Consider the following 12,413-nt stretch of genomic DNA (forward strand, 5'->3'; position numbering starts at 1 on the left):
GTCAGGGCATTGAGTAAAGAAGTTGGGAAGTTATGTTGCAATTGTACAGGACATTGCTGAGGCCGCACCTGGAGTATTGTGTTCAGTTTTGGTCGCCTTGCTATAGGAAAGATGTTATTAAACTGGAGAGTGTGCAAAAGAGATTTACAAAGAAGTTCCCAGGACTCAAGGGACTGAGTTATAGGGAGAGATTGGACAGGCTAGGATATTTTTCTTTGGAGCGTAGGAGTCTGAGGGGTGATCTTATAGAGGTGGATAAGATAAGAGAGGGTGAATGCACTCAAATCTTTTTCCCAGGGTTGTGAGATCAAGAACTAGAGGGCATAGTTTTACGTTACGTTAGGTTTTTCCCAGAGTGCTAAAAGAGATGGCAAGGGAAATTGCAAATGCACGAGTGATAATTTCCCAAAATTCACTAGACTCTGGGGTGGTCCTGGCAGATTGGAAATTAGCAAACGTGACACCACTGTTTAAAAAAGGAGGTAGGCAGAAAGTGGGTAATTATAGGCCAGTGAGCTTAACTTCGGTAGTAGGGACAATGCTGGAATCTATCATCAAGGAAGAAATAGCGAGGTATCTGGATGGAAATTGTCCCTTTGGGCAGACGCAGCATGGGTTCATAAAGGGCAGGTCGTGCCTAACTAATTTAGTGGAATTTTTTGAGGACATTACCAGTGCGGTAGATAACGGGGAGCCAATGGATGTGGTATATCTGGATTTCCAGAAAGCCTTTGACAAGGTGCCACACAAAAGCTTGCTGCATAAGATAAAGATGCATGGCATTAAGGGGAAAGTAGTATCATGGATAGAGGATTGGTTAATTAATAGAAAGCAAAGAGTGGGGATTAATGGGTGTTTCTATGGTTGGCAATCAGTAGCTAGTGGTGTCCCTCAGGGATCAGTGTTGGGCCCACAATTGTTCACAATTTACATAGATGATTTGGAGTTGGGGACCAAGGGAAATGTGTCCAAGTTTACAGACGACACTAAGATAAGTGGTCAAGCAAAATGTGCAGAGGATACTGGAAGTCTGCAGAGGGATTTGGATAGGCTAAGTGAATGGGCTAGGGTCTGGCAGATGGAATACAATGTTGACAAATGTGAGGTTATCCATTTTGGTAGGAATAACAGCAAAAGGGATTATTATTTAAATGATAAAATATTAAAACATGCTGCTGTGCAGAGAGACCTGGGTGTACTAATGCATGAGTCGCAAAAAGTTGGTTTACAGTGCAACAGGTGATTAAGAAGACGAATGGAATTTGGTCCTTCAATGCTAGAGGGATGGAGTTTAAGATGCGGGAGGTTATGCTGCAATTGTATAAGGTATTAGTGAGGCCACACCTGGAGTATTGAGTTCAGTTTTGGTCTCCTTACTTGAGAAAGGACATACTGGCACTGGAGAGTGTGCAGGGGAGATTCACGAGGTTAATCCCAGAGCTGAAAGGGTTGGATTACGAGGAGAGGTCGAGTAGACTGGGACTGTACTCGTTAGAATTTAGAAGGATGAGGGGGAATCTTATACAAACATATAAAATTATGAAGGGAATAGATAGGATAGATGCGGGCAGGTTGTTTCCACTGGCGGGTGAAAGCAGAACTAGGGAGCATAGCCTCAAAATAAGGGGAAGTAGATTTAGGACTGAGTTTAGGAGGAACTTCTTCACCCAAAGGGTTGTGAATCTATGGAATTCCTTGCCCAGTGAAGCAGTAGAGGCTCCTTCATTAAATGTTTTTAAGATAAAGATAGATAGTTTTTTGAAGAATAAAGGGATTAAGGGTTATGGTGTTCGGGCCGGAAAGTGGAGCTGAGTCCACAAAATATCAGCCATGATCTCATTGAATGGTGGAGCAGGCTCGAGGGGCCAGATGGCCTACTCCTGCTCCAAGTTCTTATGTTAAGAGAGGTAAGAATTATTGAGTACCTGAGGAGCAACTTTTTTACACAGAGGATAGTACGTATGTGGAATGAGCTGCCAGAGGAAATGATTGAGGCAACATTAAAAAGGCATTTGGACAGATACATGGCTAGGAAAGGTTTAGTGGGATATGGGCCAAATGCAGGTGAATGAGGTGAGCTTAGATGGGCTTTTTGGTTCGCAGTTTGGACCAAAGGGCCTGTCTCCATTCTGTAGATTCTCTGATTCTATTAAATGTTTCTGGGCTGCCGAGGTGCTGCAAAGGAGAACTTGTATGTGTGACGAGGAACAATCACTGATCATTTTTCTGAATAAACAATTATAGAGGTAGGTTCTTTACTCAGAGAGTAGTAAGGGCGTGGAATGCCCTGCCTGCAACAGTCGTGGACTCGCCAACACTAAGGGCATTCAAATGGTCATTGGATAGACATATGGACGATAAGGTAATAGTGTAGATGGGCTTTTGAGTGGTTTCACAGGTCGGCACAACATCGAGGGCCGAAGGGCCTGTACTGCGCTGTAATGTTCTATGTTCTAAATGACATACGACCACATGACATATGAGCAGAATTAGGCCACTCGGCCTGCCGATTCTGCTCCGCCATTCAATCATGGCTGTTATTTTTCTGATTCCCATTCTCCTGCCTTCTGCCCATAACCCCTGATCCCTTCATTAATCAAGAACCTATCTATCTCTGTCTTAAAGACACTCAGTGATTTGACCTCCACAGCCTTCTGCGGCAAAGAGTTCCACAGATTAACCACCCTCTGGCTGAAGAAATTCCTCCTCATCTCTGTTTTCAAGCCTTTAGTCTGAGATGGTGTCCTCTGGTTCTAGTTTTTCCTACAAGTGGAAACATCCTCTCCACGTCCACTCTGTCCAGGTCTTGCAGCATCCTGTAAGTTTCAAAAAGATCCCCCCTCATCCTTCTAATCTCCATTGAGTACAGACCCAGTGTCCTCAACCGTTCCTCACACGACAAGCTCTTCATTAATAAACACCAAGCTCTTCATTCCACGGATCATTCTTGCGAACCTCCTCTGGACCTTTTCCAAGGCCAGCATATCCTTCTTCGATACGGGGCCCAAAACTGCGCGCAATACTCCAAATGGGGTCAGCCGAGGAGCTGAAAAGGAGAACAAATGGTGTCTTTATAAATAGCACTTTAGCGTAGAGGCACTGGAAGCTACTATAGAATGCTGCCAGCAAGTCGTAACAACCCTGTGCATGTCCGAATGTAACAATCTGACAGCCAGAATTCACCATCGCAAGGAACAGTCCTAGACTAGAAAATCCGCTGATGTATTTTGCAACAGTGTGACTATGTGTGAAGATGTTACAATTTGAAGATAATTGACCAATTAAAACTGGAGGCAATGCTCAATGGGAGCTGTTCGCAACTGGGGGTCCAGTCAGCAGCTTCTGGCCAACTGCATTGTACCAAAGAGGGTTCATCTTCACTGAGCAGCTCAGAGAAATTGCAAAGTAAGTGACTGTTTTATAACTTTGTCGGCAAGATCAGCCCTTACTCCTGTTTCCTTCAGCTGTTGTGACTCCGAAAACCAAGGTTACGATTTTTATTAATTGCTGTTAAAACGGTCCGATCCACCGTAGCTGGTGAAATTTAGAATACGATTTTTACAAAATCCAGAATTGGAAGATTATCTCAGTAACGGTGACTGAAACTAGCGTCACTTTTTGTGAAAATTCAAGAACCATAAAATTCCTACAGTGCTGAAGGAGTCCATTCGGCCCGTTGAGCCTGCACCAACCCTCCAAAAGAGCACGCTACCTAGGCCCATTCCCCCACCCTATTCCCATAACCCCACCTAACTGCACCTTTGACACGAAGGGTCAATTGATATGGACAATCCACATAACCTGCACATCTTTGGACTGTGAAGAAACCGGAGCACCCGGAGAAAACACAGGCAGACAAAGGGAGAACGTGCAAACTCCACACAAAGTCATCCAAGGCCATAATTGAACCCGGGTCCCTGGTGCTGTGAGGCAGCAGTGTTGACCACTGTGCCACCGTGTCACACAGACCCAAGACATTAACTCTGCTTCCCTCGCCACAGATGCTGCGAAAAATGCCGGGTTTTTCCAGCATTTTCTGTGTTTATTTTAGATTTCCAGCATCCGCAGTATTTTGCTTGTGTCGTATTGATGTTAAAAACCCATCTGGTTCACTGATGTCCTTTCGGGAAGGAAATCTGCCGTCCGTACCTTTTTTGGTCTGCATGTGACTCCAGGCCCAATGCCCTCTGAAATGGCTGAACAAGACACTCGGTACAAGGGCAACTAGGGAGGGCAGAAAATGGTGGCCCGGTCAGCGACACCCACATTCCGTTGGAAAGCAAAGCAGAGAAATGGCAAAGGGCAGAGAGAGCAGGGCACAGCATGTGTGACAGGCCAATGAGATAGAACAGATACAGCTGGCAGCAAAGAGGTTGCAATCTGACTCAGCCCACACTGGGGATAGTATTTTCTCATTTGCTGGCAGAATGGTGCAGCTGGTGGGAAGAATAGGGGTGGAGGCTGCCAGCCCCAAGGGTTGTGGAACAACTTAGAACGAGAGTTCATAGTTTCATGATAAGGGGGAGCAGATTTAAAACAGGTGAGGGGAAATTACTTCTCTAAAAGGGTCCTGAATTTGTGGAATTCCCGACACCGAACTGTGTTGGATGCCAGGACATTGAGTAAATTTAAAGAGGAGGAAGACAGATTTTTAATCAGTAATGGGTTGAAGAGTTATGGAGAACGGGAAGGGAAGTGGAGTTGAGACCGAGGTGAGATCAGCCATGATCATAATGAAGGACGGAGTGGGCTCGAGGGCCTGAATTGTCGATTCCTGCCCCTCGATCTGATGTTCTTCTCCACCATATTTTTCAGGACTTAAACAAAAAAGGCCAAGGGACACAGACCCGCAATGTCATTCTGGCAGGGCAGGCCTGATGAGAAACAGAGTCTGTAGAAGATTGGGGCACCATTTTTAGACGGCACCCCAATCTTGAAAAATAAAAATAAAACCTACCTTCCCACCCCCTATCCCTTCAAGGAGCACCCCTTTCTCCCCATACTGAACCCTGTTCGCAAAGTCTCCCACCGATGACACCAGCTGCCCGTATCTGCAAAGAAACATCCCCCCACGGAACACCCACACACATTACCCCCCCTCCAACAGTCCCTGGGTACTGCCCGGGCATGACCCTCTCCCCCCCTGGGGTATGTACTTCACCTGCATGCCTCGTCTGCTTGCAAAGTGCACATCATGGGGGACCTGTCATGATTCACGTCAGCCTGCCCTTATGCCGACATATCTGGATAATCGAATGGGGATGGACCACCAGGCATGAATATTCAAACCTAGGCAATGGGGGATTCCTGTTACATTTTTAGAGGAGGAAGGGGTCAATTGAAATGGGAAATCCCACCTAGGTCAAACGCATTTTAGGACTCCTGTGGGATACCTGCTCTCGCCGCCTATCCTGCCCCTTCAAAACTGGGAGTGGAAAATCTTCCCTCGGTCTATGTAACTTCTGCTGGGTCTGCAAACTGAGCTGCTTTGGATCAGATCGGGTTATCTGGAAAGAAAAAAAGAAAAACAAGGGTCTATTATCGTCTTAACATATCACTCACTGTGTAGTGTACGGTATCTATACTTCCCCACTTAATACAACCTCTCAAACTTTTAATTTGAGACTTTTATTCAATTTCAATATCTGTCGTAGCCAGATTCGATCCCAGATCACCAGAGTATTAACCTGGGTCTCTGGATTACTAGCCCAGTAACAATACCATTACGCCACTGCCTCGCCAGAATATGGGGCGGGATTCTCCGACCCCTCGCCGGGTCGGAGAATCGCCGGGGGCTGGCGTGAATCCCGCCCCCGCTGGTTGCCGAATTCTCCGGCACCGGATATTCGGCATGCGCAGGAATCGCGCCGGTTGGCGGCCCCCCCCCCCCCACCGCCGATTCTCCGGCCCGGGTGGACCGAAATCCCACTGCTGGAATGCCTGTCCCGCTGGCGTGGATTAAACCACCTCTCTTACCGGCGGGACAAGGCGACGCGGGCGGGCACCGGGGTCCTGGGGGGCGCGCGGGGCGATCTGACCATGGCGGAGGCGGAAGAGACTCCCTCCACTGCGCATGCGCGGGGATGCCGTGAGCAGCCGCTGACGATCCCGTGCATGCGCCGCGCGGCAATGTCATTTCCGCGCCAGCTGGCGGGGCACCAAAGGCCTTTCCCGCCAGCTGGCGGGGCGGAAATCAGTCCGGCGCGGGCCTAGCCCCTCTGGGAGTGTCTGTCTGCAGCAGTAGATCGTCTACATACTGTACCAGACATTCGGGGCGAGAACATTTTGCTGGTCCATTTGCCAGCTGTCGGTGGAAAATGGAGGGGGAGTTGTGGAATCCTTGTGGCAGGCATGTCCACGTGTACTGCTGCGCTCGGAAAGTGAAGGCAAATTTGTACTGGCACGCCTTTGCCAATGGAATGGACCAGAATCCATTACTGACGCCCAGAACCGTGAAATATCGGGCATGGAGTCCCTGTTTGAGCATGGTCTCGGGACTTGTTGCAACGGTGGGGGCTGCCGCGGGGGTGACTTTATTGAGTTCCCGATAATCAATGGTCAAGCGCCATGATCCGTCAGGCTTCCTTACTGGCCAAATCGGGGCATTATTAGTTCAGGCTACCGATCTTAGGACGCCCTGCTCTAATAAACTTTCTATAACCTTTAGGATTTCTCCCTCTGCTTCTAGGGGGAATCCGTACTGCTTTTGGGGTCTAGGGTCCGGTCCTGTTATTTGTACGGAGCCAGTCATCCGCCCACAGTTGTGTTTGTGGGTGGCGAATGCTGCCCTGTTCTTTTGCAGGACTGCCCTAACCTGTCGGTCCGTGCTGAGTGTGGTGGGGTTGAACCAAAACTCGCCCACTGCGCTAATTTTGTTCATATAATCCCCTATATTGAGCGTAGCGGGGGCTCTAGCGGATTTCACCATCTTCCAGACACACTGGTTGACTGGATCGAAAGAGAGGTGATGAGAATTCATGAAGTCGATCCCTAAACTTTGCTCTGCTGTTGGGGGCAGGTCGACTAACACTACGGGGTGTTTTGTATTAATGGTTCCGGTTTGGGTGGGTAAAGGGGTTGTGATGTGTCCCTGTTGTGAGTGGCCTGTGAAGCCGCTGAGGGTGATAGTGGATGTGGTGGGCCACGTGTCCTTACCAAGGGTGGAGGAATTTAAGGTTGTGCGGGACCCTCCTGTGTCCCAGAGAAGCTCGATCGGCTGTCCCCTAACCTTTGCTGCGACTACGGGTCGTCCTGACCTATCCCAAAGGGTATCGCGGACCCAGCTGGGGGAGCCTGTACACCGTCAGTCCGTTCCGGTCAAGTCTGTCTGATCGGACTGGGCGCTAACGCTATGTATGGGCTCTGCCTTTTTCTCATTGAGAGTGCCGGTCTGATGGGCTCTCTGTGGTTTTTTAGGGGCCTTGCATTCTTTGGCAAAATGTCCCAACTGTCCGCAATTGTAGCATTCTTGCGGTTTTGCTGGGGGGCTGCTCTTTCCCTCGTTTACCCAGGCGGGGTTGTGGAGAGTGGTTCTTACTGCCTGCACGTCTGCGGCGGCTTGCTTTTCCTCGGGGGTTCTAGCTGCGGATTTACCGTGAGCCGACTGCTCCCAAACGCGGGACAATCTTTTGACCACCCACTTCTCATTATGAGCCTCGTCCGAGGGGTCATAATTGCTACAGGCATTCTGTCCTGCTTCCGTGGCATGGGAGATAAGGGTGCGGGTCCATTTGGCCATATTGTCTGTGGACAAATGGGCACGGTCTACATTTCCGAAAACGGCTTCAAAGTGAATCCACGAGCGTCCTGCGAACGCTGTGGGGTGTTCAGACTTTTTCTGTCTGCACTTATTTAGACCGTCTACGGGGTCGCCCCGGTTATACCCGACCGCATCCAGGATCGCGGTATGCATTTCTGCAAGGGTGCCTCCTCCTACATTCTGTGGGTCGGGAAGGGCTGCTGCGACCGATGGGTCTAAGCTGAGGACCGTGAGCTTTACCTGCTCTTTTTCATCCAGGCCGTACATGGTCACCTGGTGTTTGACGGTGGCAAAGAAATGGTGTGGGTCTGAAGCGGGGAGGAACGGTGTGATTTTCGCACACGCGTCCCGTAATTGGGTCACTGTGAGGGGGGTGGAATATAAGACTTCCGCCTCGTTTGCTGTGGCAGTGCGGTGGGTTGTTACAGGGTTCATGGGAGCCTGTATTACCTGCTGTGTGTGGGGTGGGGGTTCGCTCCTCCTTTGGGGTTTTTCCTGCGCACATGCTCCCTGAACATATCTCTGCGCTGTCTCTTGCAGTTCTTCCCAATCAGGGCCGTCTTCCTGGTCTGAACTTTCCCCAAAGGTGTCTTGGAATCCCTTTTGGACAGAAAGCAGTGATTGCAGGTCTGCAATTTGCTTCTGGCACTTCGCATGGTCTATGGTACTCTGCCTTTGTTCCGTGGTTGCAGCGTGGAGCGCTCTCAAGGCTGCCTTGAGATCACTACATTGCTTCTGTAGTGTCTCCACCTGCTTCTCCGTCTCTTTCTTAACCAGGATGGCACGCTGCGTGACCTGATAAGCCTTCTCATACTGGGATTGAAAACTGCTTAAATGCGCCAGACAAGACTGGTGACCCCGTTTGGCGTCAGCCACCTCTTCGTCCTTGGCTTCTAACTGCCTTTTCAATTCCAGGTTTTCCTTTTCCATTTCGCATACATCGATTTTACTCATACGGTGTATGCCTTCTATTTCTTTTCGGAGCGTCCTGACGACCTCCTCTGTGCCTCGCAATTGTGCCATGCAGGACACGATGGCCATCGGTTTGCGCGCTTTTGCTAAGCTCTTTTTATGGATCTCACTCAGGTTCTCCCACCAAGTATGCCCTATACTTCCGGGACCTGAGTCATCACTATTACAGAAACCGCTCCACACGGGCCATCCTTTGCCCTGCTGAAATTTGGGAATTTCCACTTCCCAAATGGGACACTATCCCACTCTAACGCTGCTGATCGGTGCGACCGCAAATTCTTCGGGGTTCATGAGGCGTTGCATTGCCTGCATGGCTATCTCTCTTATCTGCTCGTTACGTTCAAATTTGGAACAAGGGGCTAAGGTGGTGTCGTAGATGCGGGTACGGCTTGCGCTAATTTCCGAAAATACAGACTTCCGACAGTTTTGACGCAACAAAATCTATCAGTTTTACCTTATAACCCTGTTAGTTTCGCATGCATACACACACTTCCGAATTGTGAATTATTAACCAGAACCGCTTGAACACTTGTGGTTTTTCTTTGTTTTTGTTTCCGATTGGATTCTAATTCAAATTGTTGGGGTTCTCCCGGAGTGGTTTTCCACTTCTATGTCGGGTCCCACCAGAGTCGCCAATTATGTTGCTCTTTTTAGCCTTAGTTTATTAGCTCTGATTATGTCACCTTTGCTCACGAGTCGCCAGGCATCTTTCTGATACCGCCACGTGTTTCAACCTCAAGTTATGATTAATAAGTCGGCACACCGCTTAGTAAGATTAAAATCAACGGTCATTTATTATATACAACAAGTAATGTTTACACAATAATCCTACTATCTATATAGAAACCTATCACTACTGGCCAATACTTAACTTTAGGAAGAGCCCACTAGGTCAGGGAAACTAATGGCTTATCGAATCGGATCTGGCCCGCGGGATTCAAAAGGCTGCTACAGGTCGATGGCTAGGAGTCTTTATCGGATAGCGATCGCTGGATTCAAACTTACAGTTGCTGGTTGATGTTCTTGCGAAGGTCTCGAGCAGGCGAAGAAGGGAGAGAGAGAGAGATCTGAACTTGGCCCCTCACTTTATAGGGCCCAGGGGCTTCCCGCCCCTCGGGGCGGCCCTTGACCCTGCGTCCCAAGTGATTGGACTTGTTCCCAGTCACTGGGTTCGATACGTCCAATTGAAGGCGATTCCCCGATCGGGGGGTGGTCGTTCACCTGCCTTTGTTTCGGCCACTGCAGGCGCCGACAGGTCTGGCCCAGTATTCAATTACTAATATGTTGCAATTGTTCCCGGGGATAGCCGATTAAACTGCAGATGTCTGGGTTGATGGGCTGTTAATAGTCCTGAGTATCGATCTGGGCCGACTTCCCCAGAGCCGAATATGATATTCTGCCTGCAGCTGTCCGTTTGTGTCCTGTTGCCTGCTTTTCCCATCAGCCTTTTCAGTTAGCCATTTTAAATCGGATTTAGGCCAAATTAATAGGGAATCAGCCATTTTAGGTGGCTACACCACCTCTCAGCCCAGCGCTGCAGCTTATCTATGTCCCTCGGTAACTTGTAACATCTTTCCCCACTGTCCACAACTCCACCGACTTTAGTGTCATCTGCAAATTTGCTCACCCATCCTTCTACGCCCTCCTCCAGGTCATTTATAAAAATGACAAACAGCAGTGGCCCCAAAACAGATCCTTGTGGTACACCACTAGTAACTGGACTCCAGTCTGAACATTTCCCATCAACCACCACCCTTTGTCTTCTTCCAGCGAGTCAATTTCTGATCCAAACTGCTAAATTACCCTGAATCCCATGCCTCCGTATTTTCTGCAGTAGCCTACCATGGGGAACCTTATCAAACGCTTTACTGAAATCCATATACACCACATCAACTGCTTTACCCTCATCCACCTGTTTGGTCACCTTCTCAAAGAACTCAATAAGGTTTGTGAGGCACGACCTACCCTTCACAAAACCGTGTTGACTATCTCTAATCAAATTATTCCTTTCCAGATGATTATACATCCAGGGCAGGATTCTCCAACCCCCCCCATGGTCTCCACTATGCCGGAGGGGGAAGCGACCCCCTCCACTGCGCATGCGCGGAGATGCCGTTAGCAGCCGCTGACGCTTCCGCGCATGCGCCGCCCGGCAAAGTCATTTCCGCGCCAGCTGGCTGGGCACCAAAGGCCTTTCCCGCCAGCTGGCGGGGCGGAAATCAGTCCGCCGTGGGCCTAGCCCCTCAAGGTGAGGGCTCGGCCCCTCAAGATGCGGAGGATTCCGCACCTTTGCGGCGGCGCGATGCCGGACAGATTCGCGCCGTTTGTGGCGCCGGTCGGCCGACATCGCGCCGATTGTGAAGAATCCCACCCCCTATCTCTTCTAAACCTTTCCAAGATTTTGCCCACAACAGAAGTAAGGCTCACTGGTCTATAGTTACCGGGGTTGTCTCTACTCCCCTTCTTGAACAAGGGGACAACATTTGCTATCCTCCAGTCTTCTGGCACTATTCCTGTCGATAAAGATGACTTAAAGATCAAAGCCAAAGGATCAGCAATCTCCTCCCTAGCTTCCCAGAGAATCCTAGGATAAATCCCATCCGACCCAGGGGACTTATCTATTTTCACACTTTCCAGAACTGCTAACACCTCCTCTTTATGAACCTCAAACCCTTCTAGTCTAGTAGCCTGAATCTCAGTATTCTCCTCGACAACATTGTCTTTTTCCTGTGTGAATACTGACAAAAAATATTCATTTAGCACCTCTCCGATCTTCTCGGACTCCAAGCCCAACTTCCCACTACTGTCCTTGACTACTCTTACGCTAGTCATTCGTTTAATCCTGACATATCTATAGAAAGCGTTAGGGTTATCCTTGATCCTACTTGCCAAAGACTTCTCATGTCCTCTCCTGGCTCTTCTTTGATCTCTCGTTAGGTCTTTCCTAGCTAACTTGTAACTCTCGATCGCCCTAACTTAAGTTTCATGTCTCATCTTTACATAAGCTTCCTTCTTCCTCTTGACAAGTGTTTCGACTGCTTTAGTAAACCACGGTTCCCCTGCTCGACCACTTCCTCCCTGCCTGACAGGTACATACTTATCAAGGACACGCAGTAGCTGTTCCTTGAACAAGCTCCACATTTCTATTGTGCCCATCCCCTGCAGTTTTCCTCTCCATCCGATGCATCCTAAGTCTTGCCTCATTGCATCATAAGTGCCTTTCCCCCAGATATAACTCTTGCCCTGCGGTATATACCTATCCCTTTCCATCACTAAAGTAAACGTAATTGAATTGTGATCATTATCACCAAAGTGCTCACCTACCTCCAAATCTAACACCTGTCCTGGTTCATTACCCAGTACCAAATCCAATGTGGCCTCGCCTCTCGTTGGCCTATCTACATACTGTGTCAGGAAACCCTCCTGCACACATTGGACAAAAACAGACCCATCTTAAGTTCTCGAACTATAGCGTTTCCAGTCAATATTTGGAAAGTTAAAGTCCCCCATAACAACTACCCTGTTGCTTTCGCTCCTATCCAGAATCATCTTTCCAATCCTTTCCTCTACATCTCTGGAACTTTTCGGAGGCCTATAGAAGACCCCTAACAGGGTCACCTCTCTGTTCCTATTTCTAACCTCAGCCCATACTACCTCAGTAGACGAGTCCTCATCAACCGTC

General features: G+C 48.9%; 1 protein-coding gene across 2 annotated transcripts in view; it reads left to right on the forward strand.

Annotated features, from left to right (window-relative positions):
- The first annotated feature begins 3,336 nt into the window (after positions 1–3,336).
- The window catches only part of LOC140403360 (EEF1A lysine methyltransferase 3-like), a 231,709-nt gene continuing 222,632 nt past the window's right edge, over positions 3,337–12,413 (forward strand). For both annotated transcript variants that reach the window (XM_072491269.1, XM_072491268.1), the window contains exon 1: positions 3,337–3,405. The gene's annotated coding sequence lies outside the window, so the exon portion shown is untranslated. The remainder of the gene's footprint in view (positions 3,406–12,413) is intronic.

The sequence above is a fragment of the Scyliorhinus torazame genome, chromosome 27, assembly GCF_047496885.1.
Source record: "Scyliorhinus torazame isolate Kashiwa2021f chromosome 27, sScyTor2.1, whole genome shotgun sequence".
In the NCBI taxonomy this organism is placed as follows: Eukaryota; Metazoa; Chordata; class Chondrichthyes; order Carcharhiniformes; family Scyliorhinidae; genus Scyliorhinus; species Scyliorhinus torazame.